Here is a 17,502-nt window from a genome sequence, read left to right as displayed (position 1 = left end):
GGACGAGAGACGAGACCCGAGAAGAAGGAGCTCCAGTCCACCTCGCTTGCTTGCTTGCTTGCTTGCTTGCTAGCTACGTCTGTCTTTTCACCGCTGAGAGAAGGTGGTGCACCGCTCCCGGAGGCGCTGCAATACCGGGCCGATGCGTGGAGAGGACGGAGCAAGCTCCTGATCCAGCTCCCTGTTCCAAAAATCCGTTTAATATGTGGTCCCCCGATGGGGGACGTATCAGATATTAAACTGATAAGAACAGATACTACACTTGATCTTAGCCAAAAGGCCGAGAAGCGATGCCCGACGCCGGCCTTGGGCGGGCGCGCGGGCGTCCGGCTGGCGCGCAGCGGCGCAGGCCGACGCCTCGGGAGCCCGGTCCGCACGCGGCTGCCGGCCGCCCGGACTCCGCTCTCCCCCTCTCTTGCCTGCCTGCTTGCTCGCCTGCCTGCCCGCCAGTCCCGGGCGGGGGCCCTGCTCTTGGATCTCCTGTCAACGGCCCGACAACGACCGCAGCCGCAGGGGGGCGCCAGCCGGCCGGCCTCCTTAGCTTAGGCCCCTCCCACCAGCAGCAGCTGTGCCGAGCGAGCTGCAAGCGAAAGCGGACCGTCGGCACCTGCGGGCAGAGGCAAGGGGCAGCGCTCTCTCGGGAGGGACGGGGACACACACACACACAGACGCGCGCGCCTGCCCGCCTGCCGGAAAAAAAGGAAGAAAAGGTGTATATACTAAGTTTTTTGGAGGGAAACCGCCCGGCTGTCGAAAGGGGCCCGCCTGCGAGGACGGGGACACACACACACACACACACACATACACACACACACACACACACACACAAAAGCCACGCCTGCCTCCCTGGGAAAAGGCTGAAAAAACTAAGTTTTTTGGAGGGAAAACGCACGGGAGCCGAAAAGGGGGCCGGCCTGCTTGCCCAGAGAGTCGAGACGCGGGAAAGTGCACAGAGGGAGCACGGGAACGGAGACGGGGAGGGGGAGGGGGAGAGAGAGACACACAGATGGACGAGAGACGAGACCCGAGAAGAAGGAGCTCCAGTCCACCTCGCTTGCTTGCTTGCTTGCTTGCTTGCTAGCTACGTCTGTCTTTTCACCGCTGAGAGAAGGTGGTGCACCGCTCCCGGAGGCGCTGCAATACCGGGCCGATGCGTGGAGAGGACGGAGCAAGCTCCTGATCCAGCTCCCTGTTCCAAAAATCCGTTTAATATGTGGTCCCCCGATGGGGGACGTATCAGATATTAAACTGATAAGAACAGATACTACACTTGATCTTAGCCAAAAGGCCGAGAAGCGATGCCCGACGCCGGCCTTGGGCGGGCGCGCGGGCGTCCGGCTGGCGCGCAGCGGCGCAGGCCGACGCCTCGGGAGCCCGGTCCGCACGCGGCTGCCGGCCGCCCGGACTCCGCTCTCCCCCTCTCTTGCCTGCCTGCTTGCTCGCCTGCCTGCCCGCCAGTCCCGGGCGGGGGCCCTGCTCTTGGATCTCCTGTCAACGGCCCGACAACGACCGCAGCCGCAGGGGGGCGCCAGCCGGCCGGCCTCCTTAGCTTAGGCCCCTCCCACCAGCAGCAGCTGTGCCGAGCGAGCTGCAAGCGAAAGCGGACCGTCGGCACCTGCGGGCAGAGGCAAGGGGCAGCGCTCTCTCGGGAGGGACGGGGACACACACACACACAGACGCGCGCGCCTGCCCGCCTGCCGGAAAAAAAGGAAGAAAAGGTGTATATACTAAGTTTTTTGGAGGGAAACCGCCCGGCTGTCGAAAGGGGCCCGCCTGCGAGGACGGGGACACACACACACACACACATACACACACACACACACACACACACACAAAAGCCACGCCTGCCTCCCTGGGAAAAGGCTGAAAAAACTAAGTTTTTTGGAGGGAAAACGCACGGGAGCCGAAAAGGGGGCCGGCCTGCTTGCCCAGAGAGTCGAGACGCGGGAAAGTGCACAGAGGGAGCACGGGAACGGAGACGGGGAGGGGGAGGGGGAGAGAGAGACACACAGATGGACGAGAGACGAGACCCGAGAAGAAGGAGCTCCAGTCCACCTCGCTTGCTTGCTTGCTTGCTTGCTTGCTAGCTACGTCTGTCTTTTCACCGCTGAGAGAAGGTGGTGCACCGCTCCCGGAGGCGCTGCAATACCGGGCCGATGCGTGGAGAGGACGGAGCAAGCTCCTGATCCAGCTCCCTGTTCCAAAAATCCGTTTAATATGTGGTCCCCCGATGGGGGACGTATCAGATATTAAACTGATAAGAACAGATACTACACTTGATCTTAGCCAAAAGGCCGAGAAGCGATGCCCGACGCCGGCCTTGGGCGGGCGCGCGGGCGTCCGGCTGGCGCGCAGCGGCGCAGGCCGACGCCTCGGGAGCCCGGTCCGCACGCGGCTGCCGGCCGCCCGGACTCCGCTCTCCCCCTCTCTTGCCTGCCTGCTTGCTCGCCTGCCTGCCCGCCAGTCCCGGGCGGGGGCCCTGCTCTTGGATCTCCTGTCAACGGCCCGACAACGACCGCAGCCGCAGGGGGGCGCCAGCCGGCCGGCCTCCTTAGCTTAGGCCCCTCCCACCAGCAGCAGCTGTGCCGAGCGAGCTGCAAGCGAAAGCGGACCGTCGGCACCTGCGGGCAGAGGCAAGGGGCAGCGCTCTCTCGGGAGGGACGGGGACACACACACACACAGACGCGCGCGCCTGCCCGCCTGCCGGAAAAAAAGGAAGAAAAGGTGTATATACTAAGTTTTTTGGAGGGAAACCGCCCGGCTGTCGAAAGGGGCCCGCCTGCGAGGACGGGGACACACACACACACACACACACACATACACACACACACACACACACACAAAGCCACGCCTGCCTCCCTGGGAAAAGGCTGAAAAAACTAAGTTTTTTGGAGGGAAAACGCACGGGAGCCGAAAAGGGGGCCGGCCTGCTTGCCCAGAGAGTCGAGACGCGGGAAAGTGCACAGAGGGAGCACGGGAACGGAGACGGGGAGGGGGAGGGGGAGAGAGAGACACACAGATGGACGAGAGACGAGACCCGAGAAGAAGGAGCTCCAGTCCACCTCGCTTGCTTGCTTGCTTGCTTGCTTGCTAGCTACGTCTGTCTTTTCACCGCTGAGAGAAGGTGGTGCACCGCTCCCGGAGGCGCTGCAATACCGGGCCGATGCGTGGAGAGGACGGAGCAAGCTCCTGATCCAGCTCCCTGTTCCAAAAATCCGTTTAATATGTGGTCCCCCGATGGGGGACGTATCAGATATTAAACTGATAAGAACAGATACTACACTTGATCTTAGCCAAAAGGCCGAGAAGCGATGCCCGACGCCGGCCTTGGGCGGGCGCGCGGGCGTCCGGCTGGCGCGCAGCGGCGCAGGCCGACGCCTCGGGAGCCCGGTCCGCACGCGGCTGCCGGCCGCCCGGACTCCGCTCTCCCCCTCTCTTGCCTGCCTGCTTGCTCGCCTGCCTGCCCGCCAGTCCCGGGCGGGGGCCCTGCTCTTGGATCTCCTGTCAACGGCCCGACAACGACCGCAGCCGCAGGGGGGCGCCAGCCGGCCGGCCTCCTTAGCTTAGGCCCCTCCCACCAGCAGCAGCTGTGCCGAGCGAGCTGCAAGCGAAAGCGGACCGTCGGCACCTGCGGGCAGAGGCAAGGGGCAGCGCTCTCTCGGGAGGGACGGGGACACACACACACACAGACGCGCGCGCCTGCCCGCCTGCCGGAAAAAAAGGAAGAAAAGGTGTATATACTAAGTTTTTTGGAGGGAAACCGCCCGGCTGTCGAAAGGGGCCCGCCTGCGAGGACGGGGACACACACACACACACACACACATACACACACACACACACACACACACAAAAGCCACGCCTGCCTCCCTGGGAAAAGGCTGAAAAAACTAAGTTTTTTGGAGGGAAAACGCACGGGAGCCGAAAAGGGGGCCGGCCTGCTTGCCCAGAGAGTCGAGACGCGGGAAAGTGCACAGAGGGAGCACGGGAACGGAGACGGGGAGGGGGAGGGGGAGAGAGAGACACACAGATGGACGAGAGACGAGACCCGAGAAGAAGGAGCTCCAGTCCACCTCGCTTGCTTGCTTGCTTGCTTGCTTGCTAGCTACGTCTGTCTTTTCACCGCTGAGAGAAGGTGGTGCACCGCTCCCGGAGGCGGCGCTGCAATACCGGGCCGATGCGTGGAGAGGACGGAGCAAGCTCCTGATCCAGCTCCCTGTTCCAAAAATCCGTTTAATATGTGGTCCCCCGATGGGGGACGTATCAGATATTAAACTGATAAGAACAGATACTACACTTGATCTTAGCCAAAAGGCCGAGAAGCGATGCCCGACGCCGGCCTTGGGCGGGCGCGCGGGCGTCCGGCTGGCGCGCAGCGGCGCAGGCCGACGCCTCGGGAGCCCGGTCCGCACGCGGCTGCCGGCCGCCCGGACTCCGCTCTCCCCCTCTCTTGCCTGCCTGCTTGCTCGCCTGCCTGCCCGCCAGTCCCGGGCGGGGGCCCTGCTCTTGGATCTCCTGTCAACGGCCCGACAACGACCGCAGCCGCAGGGGGGCGCCAGCCGGCCGGCCTCCTTAGCTTAGGCCCCTCCCACCAGCAGCAGCTGTGCCGAGCGAGCTGCAAGCGAAAGCGGACCGTCGGCACCTGCGGGCAGAGGCAAGGGGCAGCGCTCTCTCGGGAGGGACGGGGACACACACACACACAGACGCGCGCGCCTGCCCGCCTGCCGGAAAAAAAGGAAGAAAAGGTGTATATACTAAGTTTTTTGGAGGGAAACCGCCCGGCTGTCGAAAGGGGCCCGCCTGCGAGGACGGGGACACACACACACACACACACACATACACACACACACACACACACACACAAAAGCCACGCCTGCCTCCCTGGGAAAAGGCTGAAAAAACTAAGTTTTTTGGAGGGAAAACGCACGGGAGCCGAAAAGGGGGCCGGCCTGCTTGCCCAGAGAGTCGAGACGCGGGAAAGTGCACAGAGGGAGCACGGGAACGGAGACGGGGAGGGGGAGGGGGAGAGAGAGACACACAGATGGACGAGAGACGAGACCCGAGAAGAAGGAGCTCCAGTCCACCTCGCTTGCTTGCTTGCTTGCTTGCTTGCTAGCTACGTCTGTCTTTTCACCGCTGAGAGAAGGTGGTGCACCGCTCCCGGAGGCGCTGCAATACCGGGCCGATGCGTGGAGAGGACGGAGCAAGCTCCTGATCCAGCTCCCTGTTCCAAAAATCCGTTTAATATGTGGTCCCCCGATGGGGGACGTATCAGATATTAAACTGATAAGAACAGATACTACACTTGATCTTAGCCAAAAGGCCGAGAAGCGATGCCCGACGCCGGCCTTGGGCGGGCGCGCGGGCGTCCGGCTGGCGCGCAGCGGCGCAGGCCGACGCCTCGGGAGCCCGGTCCGCACGCGGCTGCCGGCCGCCCGGACTCCGCTCTCCCCCTCTCTTGCCTGCCTGCTTGCTCGCCTGCCTGCCCGCCAGTCCCGGGCGGGGGCCCTGCTCTTGGATCTCCTGTCAACGGCCCGACAACGACCGCAGCCGCAGGGGGGCGCCAGCCGGCCGGCCTCCTTAGCTTAGGCCCCTCCCACCAGCAGCAGCTGTGCCGAGCGAGCTGCAAGCGAAAGCGGACCGTCGGCACCTGCGGGCAGAGGCAAGGGGCAGCGCTCTCTCGGGAGGGACGGGGACACACACACACACAGACGCGCGCGCCTGCCCGCCTGCCGGAAAAAAAGGAAGAAAAGGTGTATATACTAAGTTTTTTGGAGGGAAACCGCCCGGCTGTCGAAAGGGGCCCGCCTGCGAGGACGGGGACACACACACACACACACACACATACACACACACACACACACACACACAAAAGCCACGCCTGCCTCCCTGGGAAAAGGCTGAAAAAACTAAGTTTTTTGGAGGGAAAACGCACGGGAGCCGAAAAGGGGGCCGGCCTGCTTGCCCAGAGAGTCGAGACGCGGGAAAGTGCACAGAGGGAGCACGGGAACGGAGACGGGGAGGGGGAGGGGGAGAGAGAGACACACAGATGGACGAGAGACGAGACCCGAGAAGAAGGAGCTCCAGTCCACCTCGCTTGCTTGCTTGCTTGCTTGCTTGCTAGCTACGTCTGTCTTTTCACCGCTGAGAGAAGGTGGTGCACCGCTCCCGGAGGCGCTGCAATACCGGGCCGATGCGTGGAGAGGACGGAGCAAGCTCCTGATCCAGCTCCCTGTTCCAAAAATCCGTTTAATATGTGGTCCCCCGATGGGGGACGTATCAGATATTAAACTGATAAGAACAGATACTACACTTGATCTTAGCCAAAAGGCCGAGAAGCGATGCCCGACGCCGGCCTTGGGCGGGCGCGCGGGCGTCCGGCTGGCGCGCAGCGGCGCAGGCCGACGCCTCGGGAGCCCGGTCCGCACGCGGCTGCCGGCCGCCCGGACTCCGCTCTCCCCCTCTCTTGCCTGCCTGCTTGCTCGCCTGCCTGCCCGCCAGTCCCGGGCGGGGGCCCTGCTCTTGGATCTCCTGTCAACGGCCCGACAACGACCGCAGCCGCAGGGGGGCGCCAGCCGGCCGGCCTCCTTAGCTTAGGCCCCTCCCACCAGCAGCAGCTGTGCCGAGCGAGCTGCAAGCGAAAGCGGACCGTCGGCACCTGCGGGCAGAGGCAAGGGGCAGCGCTCTCTCGGGAGGGACGGGGACACACACACACACAGACGCGCGCGCCTGCCCGCCTGCCGGAAAAAAAGGAAGAAAAGGTGTATATACTAAGTTTTTTGGAGGGAAACCGCCCGGCTGTCGAAAGGGGCCCGCCTGCGAGGACGGGGACACACACACACACACACACATACACACACACACACACACACACAAAAGCCACGCCTGCCTCCCTGGGAAAAGGCTGAAAAAACTAAGTTTTTTGGAGGGAAAACGCACGGGAGCCGAAAAGGGGGCCGGCCTGCTTGCCCAGAGAGTCGAGACGCGGGAAAGTGCACAGAGGGAGCACGGGAACGGAGACGGGGAGGGGGAGGGGGAGAGAGAGACACACAGATGGACGAGAGACGAGACCCGAGAAGAAGGAGCTCCAGTCCACCTCGCTTGCTTGCTTGCTTGCTTGCTTGCTAGCTACGTCTGTCTTTTCACCGCTGAGAGAAGGTGGTGCACCGCTCCCGGAGGCGCTGCAATACCGGGCCGATGCGTGGAGAGGACGGAGCAAGCTCCTGATCCAGCTCCCTGTTCCAAAAATCCGTTTAATATGTGGTCCCCCGATGGGGGACGTATCAGATATTAAACTGATAAGAACAGATACTACACTTGATCTTAGCCAAAAGGCCGAGAAGCGATGCCCGACGCCGGCCTTGGGCGGGCGCGCGGGCGTCCGGCTGGCGCGCAGCGGCGCAGGCCGACGCCTCGGGAGCCCGGTCCGCACGCGGCTGCCGGCCGCCCGGACTCCGCTCTCCCCCTCTCTTGCCTGCCTGCTTGCTCGCCTGCCTGCCCGCCAGTCCCGGGCGGGGGCCCTGCTCTTGGATCTCCTGTCAACGGCCCGACAACGACCGCAGCCGCAGGGGGGCGCCAGCCGGCCGGCCTCCTTAGCTTAGGCCCCTCCCACCAGCAGCAGCTGTGCCGAGCGAGCTGCAAGCGAAAGCGGACCGTCGGCACCTGCGGGCAGAGGCAAGGGGCAGCGCTCTCTCGGGAGGGACGGGGACACACACACACACAGACGCGCGCGCCTGCCCGCCTGCCGGAAAAAAAGGAAGAAAAGGTGTATATACTAAGTTTTTTGGAGGGAAACCGCCCGGCTGTCGAAAGGGGCCCGCCTGCGAGGACGGGGACACACACACACACACACACACACATACACACACACACACACACACACACAAAGCCACGCCTGCCTCCCTGGGAAAAGGCTGAAAAAACTAAGTTTTTTGGAGGGAAAACGCACGGGAGCCGAAAAGGGGGCCGGCCTGCTTGCCCAGAGAGTCGAGACGCGGGAAAGTGCACAGAGGGAGCACGGGAACGGAGACGGGGAGGGGGAGGGGGAGAGAGAGACACACAGATGGACGAGAGACGAGACCCGAGAAGAAGGAGCTCCAGTCCACCTCGCTTGCTTGCTTGCTTGCTTGCTTGCTAGCTACGTCTGTCTTTTCACCGCTGAGAGAAGGTGGTGCACCGCTCCCGGAGGCGCTGCAATACCGGGCCGATGCGTGGAGAGGACGGAGCAAGCTCCTGATCCAGCTCCCTGTTCCAAAAATCCGTTTAATATGTGGTCCCCCGATGGGGGACGTATCAGATATTAAACTGATAAGAACAGATACTACACTTGATCTTAGCCAAAAGGCCGAGAAGCGATGCCCGACGCCGGCCTTGGGCGGGCGCGCGGGCGTCCGGCTGGCGCGCAGCGGCGCAGGCCGACGCCTCGGGAGCCCGGTCCGCACGCGGCTGCCGGCCGCCCGGACTCCGCTCTCCCCCTCTCTTGCCTGCCTGCTTGCTCGCCTGCCTGCCCGCCAGTCCCGGGCGGGGGCCCTGCTCTTGGATCTCCTGTCAACGGCCCGACAACGACCGCAGCCGCAGGGGGGCGCCAGCCGGCCGGCCTCCTTAGCTTAGGCCCCTCCCACCAGCAGCAGCTGTGCCGAGCGAGCTGCAAGCGAAAGCGGACCGTCGGCACCTGCGGGCAGAGGCAAGGGGCAGCGCTCTCTCGGGAGGGACGGGGACACAACACACACACACAGACGCGCGCGCCTGCCCGCCTGCCGGAAAAAAAGGAAGAAAAGGTGTATATACTAAGTTTTTTGGAGGGAAACCGCCCGGCTGTCGAAAGGGGCCCGCCTGCGAGGACGGGGACACACACACACACACACACACATACACACACACACACACACACACACAAAAGCCACGCCTGCCTCCCTGGGAAAAGGCTGAAAAAACTAAGTTTTTTGGAGGGAAAACGCACGGGAGCCGAAAAGGGGGCCGGCCTGCTTGCCCAGAGAGTCGAGACGCGGGAAAGTGCACAGAGGGAGCACGGGAACGGAGACGGGGAGGGGGAGGGGGAGAGAGAGACACACAGATGGACGAGAGACGAGACCCGAGAAGAAGGAGCTCCAGTCCACCTCGCTTGCTTGCTTGCTTGCTTGCTTGCTAGCTACGTCTGTCTTTTCACCGCTGAGAGAAGGTGGTGCACCGCTCCCGGAGGCGCTGCAATACCGGGCCGATGCGTGGAGAGGACGGAGCAAGCTCCTGATCCAGCTCCCTGTTCCAAAAATCCGTTTAATATGTGGTCCCCCGATGGGGGACGTATCAGATATTAAACTGATAAGAACAGATACTACACTTGATCTTAGCCAAAAGGCCGAGAAGCGATGCCCGACGCCGGCCTTGGGCGGGCGCGCGGGCGTCCGGCTGGCGCGCAGCGGCGCAGGCCGACGCCTCGGGAGCCCGGTCCGCACGCGGCTGCCGGCCGCCCGGACTCCGCTCTCCCCCTCTCTTGCCTGCCTGCTTGCTCGCCTGCCTGCCCGCCAGTCCCGGGCGGGGGCCCTGCTCTTGGATCTCCTGTCAACGGCCCGACAACGACCGCAGCCGCAGGGGGGCGCCAGCCGGCCGGCCTCCTTAGCTTAGGCCCCTCCCACCAGCAGCAGCTGTGCCGAGCGAGCTGCAAGCGAAAGCGGACCGTCGGCACCTGCGGGCAGAGGCAAGGGGCAGCGCTCTCTCGGGAGGGACGGGGACACACACACACACAGACGCGCGCGCCTGCCCGCCTGCCGGAAAAAAAGGAAGAAAAGGTGTATATACTAAGTTTTTTGGAGGGAAACCGCCCGGCTGTCGAAAGGGGCCCGCCTGCGAGGACGGGGACACACACACACACACACACACACATACACACACACACACACACACACAAAAGCCACGCCTGCCTCCCTGGGAAAAGGCTGAAAAAACTAAGTTTTTTGGAGGGAAAACGCACGGGAGCCGAAAAGGGGGCCGGCCTGCTTGCCCAGAGAGTCGAGACGCGGGAAAGTGCACAGAGGGAGCACGGGAACGGAGACGGGGAGGGGGAGGGGGAGAGAGAGACACACAGATGGACGAGAGACGAGACCCGAGAAGAAGGAGCTCCAGTCCACCTCGCTTGCTTGCTTGCTTGCTTGCTTGCTAGCTACGTCTGTCTTTTCACCGCTGAGAGAAGGTGGTGCACCGCTCCCGGAGGCGCTGCAATACCGGGCCGATGCGTGGAGAGGACGGAGCAAGCTCCTGATCCAGCTCCCTGTTCCAAAAATCCGTTTAATATGTGGTCCCCCGATGGGGGACGTATCAGATATTAAACTGATAAGAACAGATACTACACTTGATCTTAGCCAAAAGGCCGAGAAGCGATGCCCGACGCCGGCCTTGGGCGGGCGCGCGGGCGTCCGGCTGGCGCGCAGCGGCGCAGGCCGACGCCTCGGGAGCCCGGTCCGCACGCGGCTGCCGGCCGCCCGGACTCCGCTCTCCCCCTCTCTTGCCTGCCTGCTTGCTCGCCTGCCTGCCCGCCAGTCCCGGGCGGGGGCCCTGCTCTTGGATCTCCTGTCAACGGCCCGACAACGACCGCAGCCGCAGGGGGGCGCCAGCCGGCCGGCCTCCTTAGCTTAGGCCCCTCCCACCAGCAGCAGCTGTGCCGAGCGAGCTGCAAGCGAAAGCGGACCGTCGGCACCTGCGGGCAGAGGCAAGGGGCAGCGCTCTCTCGGGAGGGACGGGGACACACACACACACAGACGCGCGCGCCTGCCCGCCTGCCGGAAAAAAAGGAAGAAAAGGTGTATATACTAAGTTTTTTGGAGGGAAACCGCCCGGCTGTCGAAAGGGGCCCGCCTGCGAGGACGGGGACACACACACACACACACACACATACACACACACACACACACACACACAAAGCCACGCCTGCCTCCCTGGGAAAAGGCTGAAAAAACTAAGTTTTTTGGAGGGAAAACGCACGGGAGCCGAAAAGGGGGCCGGCCTGCTTGCCCAGAGAGTCGAGACGCGGGAAAGTGCACAGAGGGAGCACGGGAACGGAGACGGGGAGGGGGAGGGGGAGAGAGAGACACACAGATGGACGAGAGACGAGACCCGAGAAGAAGGAGCTCCAGTCCACCTCGCTTGCTTGCTTGCTTGCTTGCTTGCTAGCTACGTCTGTCTTTTCACCGCTGAGAGAAGGTGGTGCACCGCTCCCGGAGGCGCTGCAATACCGGGCCGATGCGTGGAGAGGACGGAGCAAGCTCCTGATCCAGCTCCCTGTTCCAAAAATCCGTTTAATATGTGGTCCCCCGATGGGGGACGTATCAGATATTAAACTGATAAGAACAGATACTACACTTGATCTTAGCCAAAAGGCCGAGAAGCGATGCCCGACGCCGGCCTTGGGCGGGCGCGCGGGCGTCCGGCTGGCGCGCAGCGGCGCAGGCCGACGCCTCGGGAGCCCGGTCCGCACGCGGCTGCCGGCCGCCCGGACTCCGCTCTCCCCCTCTCTTGCCTGCCTGCTTGCTCGCCTGCCTGCCCGCCAGTCCCGGGCGGGGGCCCTGCTCTTGGATCTCCTGTCAACGGCCCGACAACGACCGCAGCCGCAGGGGGGCGCCAGCCGGCCGGCCTCCTTAGCTTAGGCCCCTCCCACCAGCAGCAGCTGTGCCGAGCGAGCTGCAAGCGAAAGCGGACCGTCGGCACCTGCGGGCAGAGGCAAGGGGCAGCGCTCTCTCGGGAGGGACGGGGACACACACACACACAGACGCGCGCGCCTGCCCGCCTGCCGGAAAAAAAGGAAGAAAAGGTGTATATACTAAGTTTTTTGGAGGGAAACCGCCCGGCTGTCGAAAGGGGCCCGCCTGCGAGGACGGGGACACACACACACACACACACACACACATACACACACACACACACACAAAAGCCACGCCTGCCTCCCTGGGAAAAGGCTGAAAAAACTAAGTTTTTTGGAGGGAAAACGCACGGGAGCCGAAAAGGGGGCCGGCCTGCTTGCCCAGAGAGTCGAGACGCGGGAAAGTGCACAGAGGGAGCACGGGAACGGAGACGGGGAGGGGGAGGGGGAGAGAGAGACACACAGATGGACGAGAGACGAGACCCGAGAAGAAGGAGCTCCAGTCCACCTCGCTTGCTTGCTTGCTTGCTTGCTTGCTAGCTACGTCTGTCTTTTCACCGCTGAGAGAAGGTGGTGCACCGCTCCCGGAGGCGCTGCAATACCGGGCCGATGCGTGGAGAGGACGGAGCAAGCTCCTGATCCAGCTCCCTGTTCCAAAAATCCGTTTAATATGTGGTCCCCCGATGGGGGACGTATCAGATATTAAACTGATAAGAACAGATACTACACTTGATCTTAGCCAAAAGGCCGAGAAGCGATGCCCGACGCCGGCCTTGGGCGGGCGCGCGGGCGTCCGGCTGGCGCGCAGCGGCGCAGGCCGACGCCTCGGGAGCCCGGTCCGCACGCGGCTGCCGGCCGCCCGGACTCCGCTCTCCCCCTCTCTTGCCTGCCTGCTTGCTCGCCTGCCTGCCCGCCAGTCCCGGGCGGGGGCCCTGCTCTTGGATCTCCTGTCAACGGCCCGACAACGACCGCAGCCGCAGGGGGGCGCCAGCCGGCCGGCCTCCTTAGCTTAGGCCCCTCCCACCAGCAGCAGCTGTGCCGAGCGAGCTGCAAGCGAAAGCGGACCGTCGGCACCTGCGGGCAGAGGCAAGGGGCAGCGCTCTCTCGGGAGGGACGGGGACACACACACACACAGACGCGCGCGCCTGCCCGCCTGCCGGAAAAAAAGGAAGAAAAGGTGTATATACTAAGTTTTTTGGAGGGAAACCGCCCGGCTGTCGAAAGGGGCCCGCCTGCGAGGACGGGGACACACACACACACACACACACATACACACACACACACACACACACACACAAGCCACGCCTGCCTCCCTGGGAAAAGGCTGAAAAAACTAAGTTTTTTGGAGGGAAAACGCACGGGAGCCGAAAAGGGGGCCGGCCTGCTTGCCCAGAGAGTCGAGACGCGGGAAAGTGCACAGAGGGAGCACGGGAACGGAGACGGGGAGGGGGAGGGGGAGAGAGAGACACACAGATGGACGAGAGACGAGACCCGAGAAGAAGGAGCTCCAGTCCACCTCGCTTGCTTGCTTGCTTGCTTGCTTGCTAGCTACGTCTGTCTTTTCACCGCTGAGAGAAGGTGGTGCACCGCTCCCGGAGGCGCTGCAATACCGGGCCGATGCGTGGAGAGGACGGAGCAAGCTCCTGATCCAGCTCCCTGTTCCAAAAATCCGTTTAATATGTGGTCCCCCGATGGGGGACGTATCAGATATTAAACTGATAAGAACAGATACTACACTTGATCTTAGCCAAAAGGCCGAGAAGCGATGCCCGACGCCGGCCTTGGGCGGGCGCGCGGGCGTCCGGCTGGCGCGCAGCGGCGCAGGCCGACGCCTCGGGAGCCCGGTCCGCACGCGGCTGCCGGCCGCCCGGACTCCGCTCTCCCCCTCTCTTGCCTGCCTGCTTGCTCGCCTGCCTGCCCGCCAGTCCCGGGCGGGGGCCCTGCTCTTGGATCTCCTGTCAACGGCCCGACAACGACCGCAGCCGCAGGGGGGCGCCAGCCGGCCGGCCTCCTTAGCTTAGGCCCCTCCCACCAGCAGCAGCTGTGCCGAGCGAGCTGCAAGCGAAAGCGGACCGTCGGCACCTGCGGGCAGAGGCAAGGGGCAGCGCTCTCTCGGGAGGGACGGGGACACACACACACACAGACGCGCGCGCCTGCCCGCCTGCCGGAAAAAAAGGAAGAAAAGGTGTATATACTAAGTTTTTTGGAGGGAAACCGCCCGGCTGTCGAAAGGGGCCCGCCTGCGAGGACGGGGCACACACACACACACACACACACATACACACACACACACACACACACACAAAGCCACGCCTGCCTCCCTGGGAAAAGGCTGAAAAAACTAAGTTTTTTGGAGGGAAAACGCACACGGGAGCCGAAAAGGGGGCCGGCCTGCTTGCCCAGAGAGTCGAGACGCGGGAAAGTGCACAGAGGGAGCACGGGAACGGAGACGGGGAGGGGGAGGGGGAGAGAGAGACACACAGATGGACGAGAGACGAGACCCGAGAAGAAGGAGCTCCAGTCCACCTCGCTTGCTTGCTTGCTTGCTTGCTTGCTAGCTACGTCTGTCTTTTCACCGCTGAGAGAAGGTGGTGCACCGCTCCCGGAGGCGCTGCAATACCGGGCCGATGCGTGGAGAGGACGGAGCAAGCTCCTGATCCAGCTCCCTGTTCCAAAAATCCGTTTAATATGTGGTCCCCCGATGGGGGACGTATCAGATATTAAACTGATAAGAACAGATACTACACTTGATCTTAGCCAAAAGGCCGAGAAGCGATGCCCGACGCCGGCCTTGGGCGGGCGCGCGGGCGTCCGGCTGGCGCGCAGCGGCGCAGGCCGACGCCTCGGGAGCCCGGTCCGCACGCGGCTGCCGGCCGCCCGGACTCCGCTCTCCCCCTCTCTTGCCTGCCTGCTTGCTCGCCTGCCTGCCCGCCAGTCCCGGGCGGGGGCCCTGCTCTTGGATCTCCTGTCAACGGCCCGACAACGACCGCAGCCGCAGGGGGGCGCCAGCCGGCCGGCCTCCTTAGCTTAGGCCCCTCCCACCAGCAGCAGCTGTGCCGAGCGAGCTGCAAGCGAAAGCGGACCGTCGGCACCTGCGGGCAGAGGCAAGGGGCAGCGCTCTCTCGGGAGGGACGGGGACACACACACACACAGACGCGCGCGCCTGCCCGCCTGCCGGAAAAAAAGGAAGAAAAGGTGTATATACTAAGTTTTTTGGAGGGAAACCGCCCGGCTGTCGAAAGGGGCCCGCCTGCGAGGACGGGGACACACACACACACACACACACATACACACACACACACACACACACACAAAAGCCACGCCTGCCTCCCTGGGAAAAGGCTGAAAAAACTAAGTTTTTTGGAGGGAAAACGCACGGGAGCCGAAAAGGGGGCCGGCCTGCTTGCCCAGAGAGTCGAGACGCGGGAAAGTGCACAGAGGGAGCACGGGAACGGAGACGGGGAGGGGGAGGGGGAGAGAGAGACACACAGATGGACGAGAGACGAGACCCGAGAAGAAGGAGCTCCAGTCCACCTCGCTTGCTTGCTTGCTTGCTTGCTTGCTAGCTACGTCTGTCTTTTCACCGCTGAGAGAAGGTGGTGCACCGCTCCCGGAGGCGCTGCAATACCGGGCCGATGCGTGGAGAGGACGGAGCAAGCTCCTGATCCAGCTCCCTGTTCCAAAAATCCGTTTAATATGTGGTCCCCCGATGGGGGACGTATCAGATATTAAACTGATAAGAACAGATACTACACTTGATCTTAGCCAAAAGGCCGAGAAGCGATGCCCGACGCCGGCCTTGGGCGGGCGCGCGGGCGTCCGGCTGGCGCGCAGCGGCGCAGGCCGACGCCTCGGGAGCCCGGTCCGCACGCGGCTGCCGGCCGCCCGGACTCCGCTCTCCCCCTCTCTTGCCTGCCTGCTTGCTCGCCTGCCTGCCCGCCAGTCCCGGGCGGGGGCCCTGCTCTTGGATCTCCTGTCAACGGCCCGACAACGACCGCAGCCGCAGGGGGGCGCCAGCCGGCCGGCCTCCTTAGCTTAGGCCCCTCCCACCAGCAGCAGCTGTGCCGAGCGAGCTGCAAGCGAAAGCGGACCGTCGGCACCTGCGGGCAGAGGCAAGGGGCAGCGCTCTCTCGGGAGGGACGGGGACACACACACACACAGACGCGCGCGCCTGCCCGCCTGCCGGAAAAAAAGGAAGAAAAGGTGTATATACTAAGTTTTTTGGAGGGAAACCGCCCGGCTGTCGAAAGGGGCCCGCCTGCGAGGACGGGGACACACACACACACACACACACATACACACACACACACACACACACACAAAAGCCACGCCTGCCTCCCTGGGAAAAGGCTGAAAAAACTAAGTTTTTTGGAGGGAAAACGCACGGGAGCCGAAAAGGGGGCCGGCCTGCTTGCCCAGAGAGTCGAGACGCGGGAAAGTGCACAGAGGGAGCACGGGAACGGAGACGGGGAGGGGGAGGGGGAGAGAGAGACACACAGATGGACGAGAGACGAGACCCGAGAAGAAGGAGCTCCAGTCCACCTCGCTTGCTTGCTTGCTTGCTTGCTTGCTAGCTACGTCTGTCTTTTCACCGCTGAGAGAAGGTGGTGCACCGCTCCCGGAGGCGCTGCAATACCGGGCCGATGCGTGGAGAGGACGGAGCAAGCTCCTGATCCAGCTCCCTGTTCCAAAAATCCGTTTAATATGTGGTCCCCCGATGGGGGACGTATCAGATATTAAACTGATAAGAACAGATACTACACTTGATCTTAGCCAAAAGGCCGAGAAGCGATGCCCGACGCCGGCCTTGGGCGGGCGCGCGGGCGTCCGGCTGGCGCGCAGCGGCGCAGGCCGACGCCTCGGGAGCCCGGTCCGCACGCGGCTGCCGGCCGCCCGGACTCCGCTCTCCCCCTCTCTTGCCTGCCTGCTTGCTCGCCTGCCTGCCCGCCAGTCCCGGGCGGGGGCCCTGCTCTTGGATCTCCTGTCAACGGCCCGACAACGACCGCAGCCGCAGGGGGGCGCCAGCCGGCCGGCCTCCTTAGCTTAGGCCCCTCCCACCAGCAGCAGCTGTGCCGAGCGAGCTGCAAGCGAAAGCGGACCGTCGGCACCTGCGGGCAGAGGCAAGGGGCAGCGCTCTCTCGGGAGGGACGGGGACACACACACACACAGACGCGCGCGCCTGCCCGCCTGCCGGAAAAAAAGGAAGAAAAGGTGTATATACTAAGTTTTTTGGAGGGAAACCGCCCGGCTGTCGAAAGGGGCCCGCCTGCGAGGACGGGGACACACACACACACACACACACATACACACACACACACACACACACACAAAAGCCACGCCTGCCTCCCTGGGAAAAGGCTGAAAAAACTAAGTTTTTTGGAGGGAAAACGCACGGGAGCCGAAAAGGGGGCCGGCCTGCTTGCCCAGAGAGTCGAGACGCGGGAAAGTGCACAGAGGGAGCACGGGAACGGAGACGGGGAGGGGGAGGGGGAGAGAGAGACACACAGATGGACGAGAGACGAGACCCGAGAAGAAGGAGCTCCAGTCCACCTCGCTTGCTTGCTTGCTTGCTTGCTTGCTAGCTACGTCTGTCTTTTCACCGCTGAGAGAAGGTGGTGCACCGCTCCCGGAGGCGCTGCAATACCGGGCCGATGCGTGGAGAGGACGGAGCAAGCTCCTGATCCAGCTCCCTGTTCCAAAAATCCGTTTAATATGTGGTCCCCCGATGGGGGACGTATCAGATATTAAACTGATAAGAACAGATACTACACTTGATCTTAGCCAAAAGGCCGAGAAGCGATGCCCGACGCCGGCCTTGGGCGGGCGCGCGGGCGTCCGGCTGGCGCGCAGCGGCGCAGGCCGACGCCTCGGGAGCC

General features: G+C 63.4%; 18 non-coding genes across 18 annotated transcripts; all 18 read right to left on the bottom strand.

The window, feature by feature from the left end:
- Window positions 1-101: 101 nt before the first annotated feature.
- LOC138223683 (U2 spliceosomal RNA) lies at window positions 102-292 on the bottom strand. The gene has a single exon (XR_011182075.1). It is a non-coding gene; the product is annotated as a U2 spliceosomal RNA (small nuclear RNA).
- An 817-nt stretch (window positions 293-1,109) lies between these two features.
- On the bottom strand, window positions 1,110-1,300 carry LOC138223682 (U2 spliceosomal RNA). The gene has a single exon (XR_011182074.1). It is a non-coding gene; the product is annotated as a U2 spliceosomal RNA (small nuclear RNA).
- An 815-nt stretch (window positions 1,301-2,115) lies between these two features.
- Window positions 2,116-2,306, bottom strand: LOC138223681 (U2 spliceosomal RNA). The gene has a single exon (XR_011182073.1). It is a non-coding gene; the product is annotated as a U2 spliceosomal RNA (small nuclear RNA).
- Window positions 2,307-3,122: 816 nt separating this feature from the next.
- On the bottom strand, window positions 3,123-3,313 carry LOC138223680 (U2 spliceosomal RNA). The gene has a single exon (XR_011182072.1). It is a non-coding gene; the product is annotated as a U2 spliceosomal RNA (small nuclear RNA).
- An 817-nt stretch (window positions 3,314-4,130) lies between these two features.
- Window positions 4,131-4,324, bottom strand: LOC138223360 (U2 spliceosomal RNA). The gene has a single exon (XR_011181808.1). It is a non-coding gene; the product is annotated as a U2 spliceosomal RNA (small nuclear RNA).
- Window positions 4,325-5,141: 817 nt separating this feature from the next.
- Window positions 5,142-5,332, bottom strand: LOC138223679 (U2 spliceosomal RNA). The gene has a single exon (XR_011182071.1). It is a non-coding gene; the product is annotated as a U2 spliceosomal RNA (small nuclear RNA).
- Window positions 5,333-6,149: 817 nt separating this feature from the next.
- LOC138223678 (U2 spliceosomal RNA) lies at window positions 6,150-6,340 on the bottom strand. The gene has a single exon (XR_011182070.1). It is a non-coding gene; the product is annotated as a U2 spliceosomal RNA (small nuclear RNA).
- Window positions 6,341-7,153: 813 nt separating this feature from the next.
- LOC138223677 (U2 spliceosomal RNA) lies at window positions 7,154-7,344 on the bottom strand. The gene has a single exon (XR_011182069.1). It is a non-coding gene; the product is annotated as a U2 spliceosomal RNA (small nuclear RNA).
- An 818-nt stretch (window positions 7,345-8,162) lies between these two features.
- Window positions 8,163-8,353, bottom strand: LOC138223676 (U2 spliceosomal RNA). The gene has a single exon (XR_011182068.1). It is a non-coding gene; the product is annotated as a U2 spliceosomal RNA (small nuclear RNA).
- Window positions 8,354-9,173: 820 nt separating this feature from the next.
- Window positions 9,174-9,364, bottom strand: LOC138223675 (U2 spliceosomal RNA). Its single transcript, XR_011182067.1, has one exon. It is a non-coding gene; the product is annotated as a U2 spliceosomal RNA (small nuclear RNA).
- Window positions 9,365-10,181: 817 nt separating this feature from the next.
- Window positions 10,182-10,372, bottom strand: LOC138223674 (U2 spliceosomal RNA). Its single transcript, XR_011182066.1, has one exon. It is a non-coding gene; the product is annotated as a U2 spliceosomal RNA (small nuclear RNA).
- Window positions 10,373-11,188: 816 nt separating this feature from the next.
- On the bottom strand, window positions 11,189-11,379 carry LOC138223673 (U2 spliceosomal RNA). The gene has a single exon (XR_011182065.1). It is a non-coding gene; the product is annotated as a U2 spliceosomal RNA (small nuclear RNA).
- An 815-nt stretch (window positions 11,380-12,194) lies between these two features.
- Window positions 12,195-12,385, bottom strand: LOC138223672 (U2 spliceosomal RNA). Its single transcript, XR_011182064.1, has one exon. It is a non-coding gene; the product is annotated as a U2 spliceosomal RNA (small nuclear RNA).
- An 817-nt stretch (window positions 12,386-13,202) lies between these two features.
- Window positions 13,203-13,393, bottom strand: LOC138223671 (U2 spliceosomal RNA). The gene has a single exon (XR_011182063.1). It is a non-coding gene; the product is annotated as a U2 spliceosomal RNA (small nuclear RNA).
- An 819-nt stretch (window positions 13,394-14,212) lies between these two features.
- On the bottom strand, window positions 14,213-14,403 carry LOC138223670 (U2 spliceosomal RNA). Its single transcript, XR_011182062.1, has one exon. It is a non-coding gene; the product is annotated as a U2 spliceosomal RNA (small nuclear RNA).
- Window positions 14,404-15,220: 817 nt separating this feature from the next.
- Window positions 15,221-15,411, bottom strand: LOC138223669 (U2 spliceosomal RNA). The gene has a single exon (XR_011182061.1). It is a non-coding gene; the product is annotated as a U2 spliceosomal RNA (small nuclear RNA).
- An 817-nt stretch (window positions 15,412-16,228) lies between these two features.
- Window positions 16,229-16,419, bottom strand: LOC138223668 (U2 spliceosomal RNA). Its single transcript, XR_011182060.1, has one exon. It is a non-coding gene; the product is annotated as a U2 spliceosomal RNA (small nuclear RNA).
- An 817-nt stretch (window positions 16,420-17,236) lies between these two features.
- On the bottom strand, window positions 17,237-17,427 carry LOC138223667 (U2 spliceosomal RNA). The gene has a single exon (XR_011182059.1). It is a non-coding gene; the product is annotated as a U2 spliceosomal RNA (small nuclear RNA).
- Window positions 17,428-17,502: the final 75 nt, after the last annotated feature.

Source organism: Lepisosteus oculatus, chromosome 16 (genome assembly GCF_040954835.1).
Source record: "Lepisosteus oculatus isolate fLepOcu1 chromosome 16, fLepOcu1.hap2, whole genome shotgun sequence".
NCBI classification, from domain to species: domain Eukaryota; kingdom Metazoa; phylum Chordata; class Actinopteri; order Semionotiformes; family Lepisosteidae; genus Lepisosteus; species Lepisosteus oculatus.
Note: the sequence above shows the minus strand (reverse complement) of the source record. Positions and strands in the feature narration are given on the sequence as shown.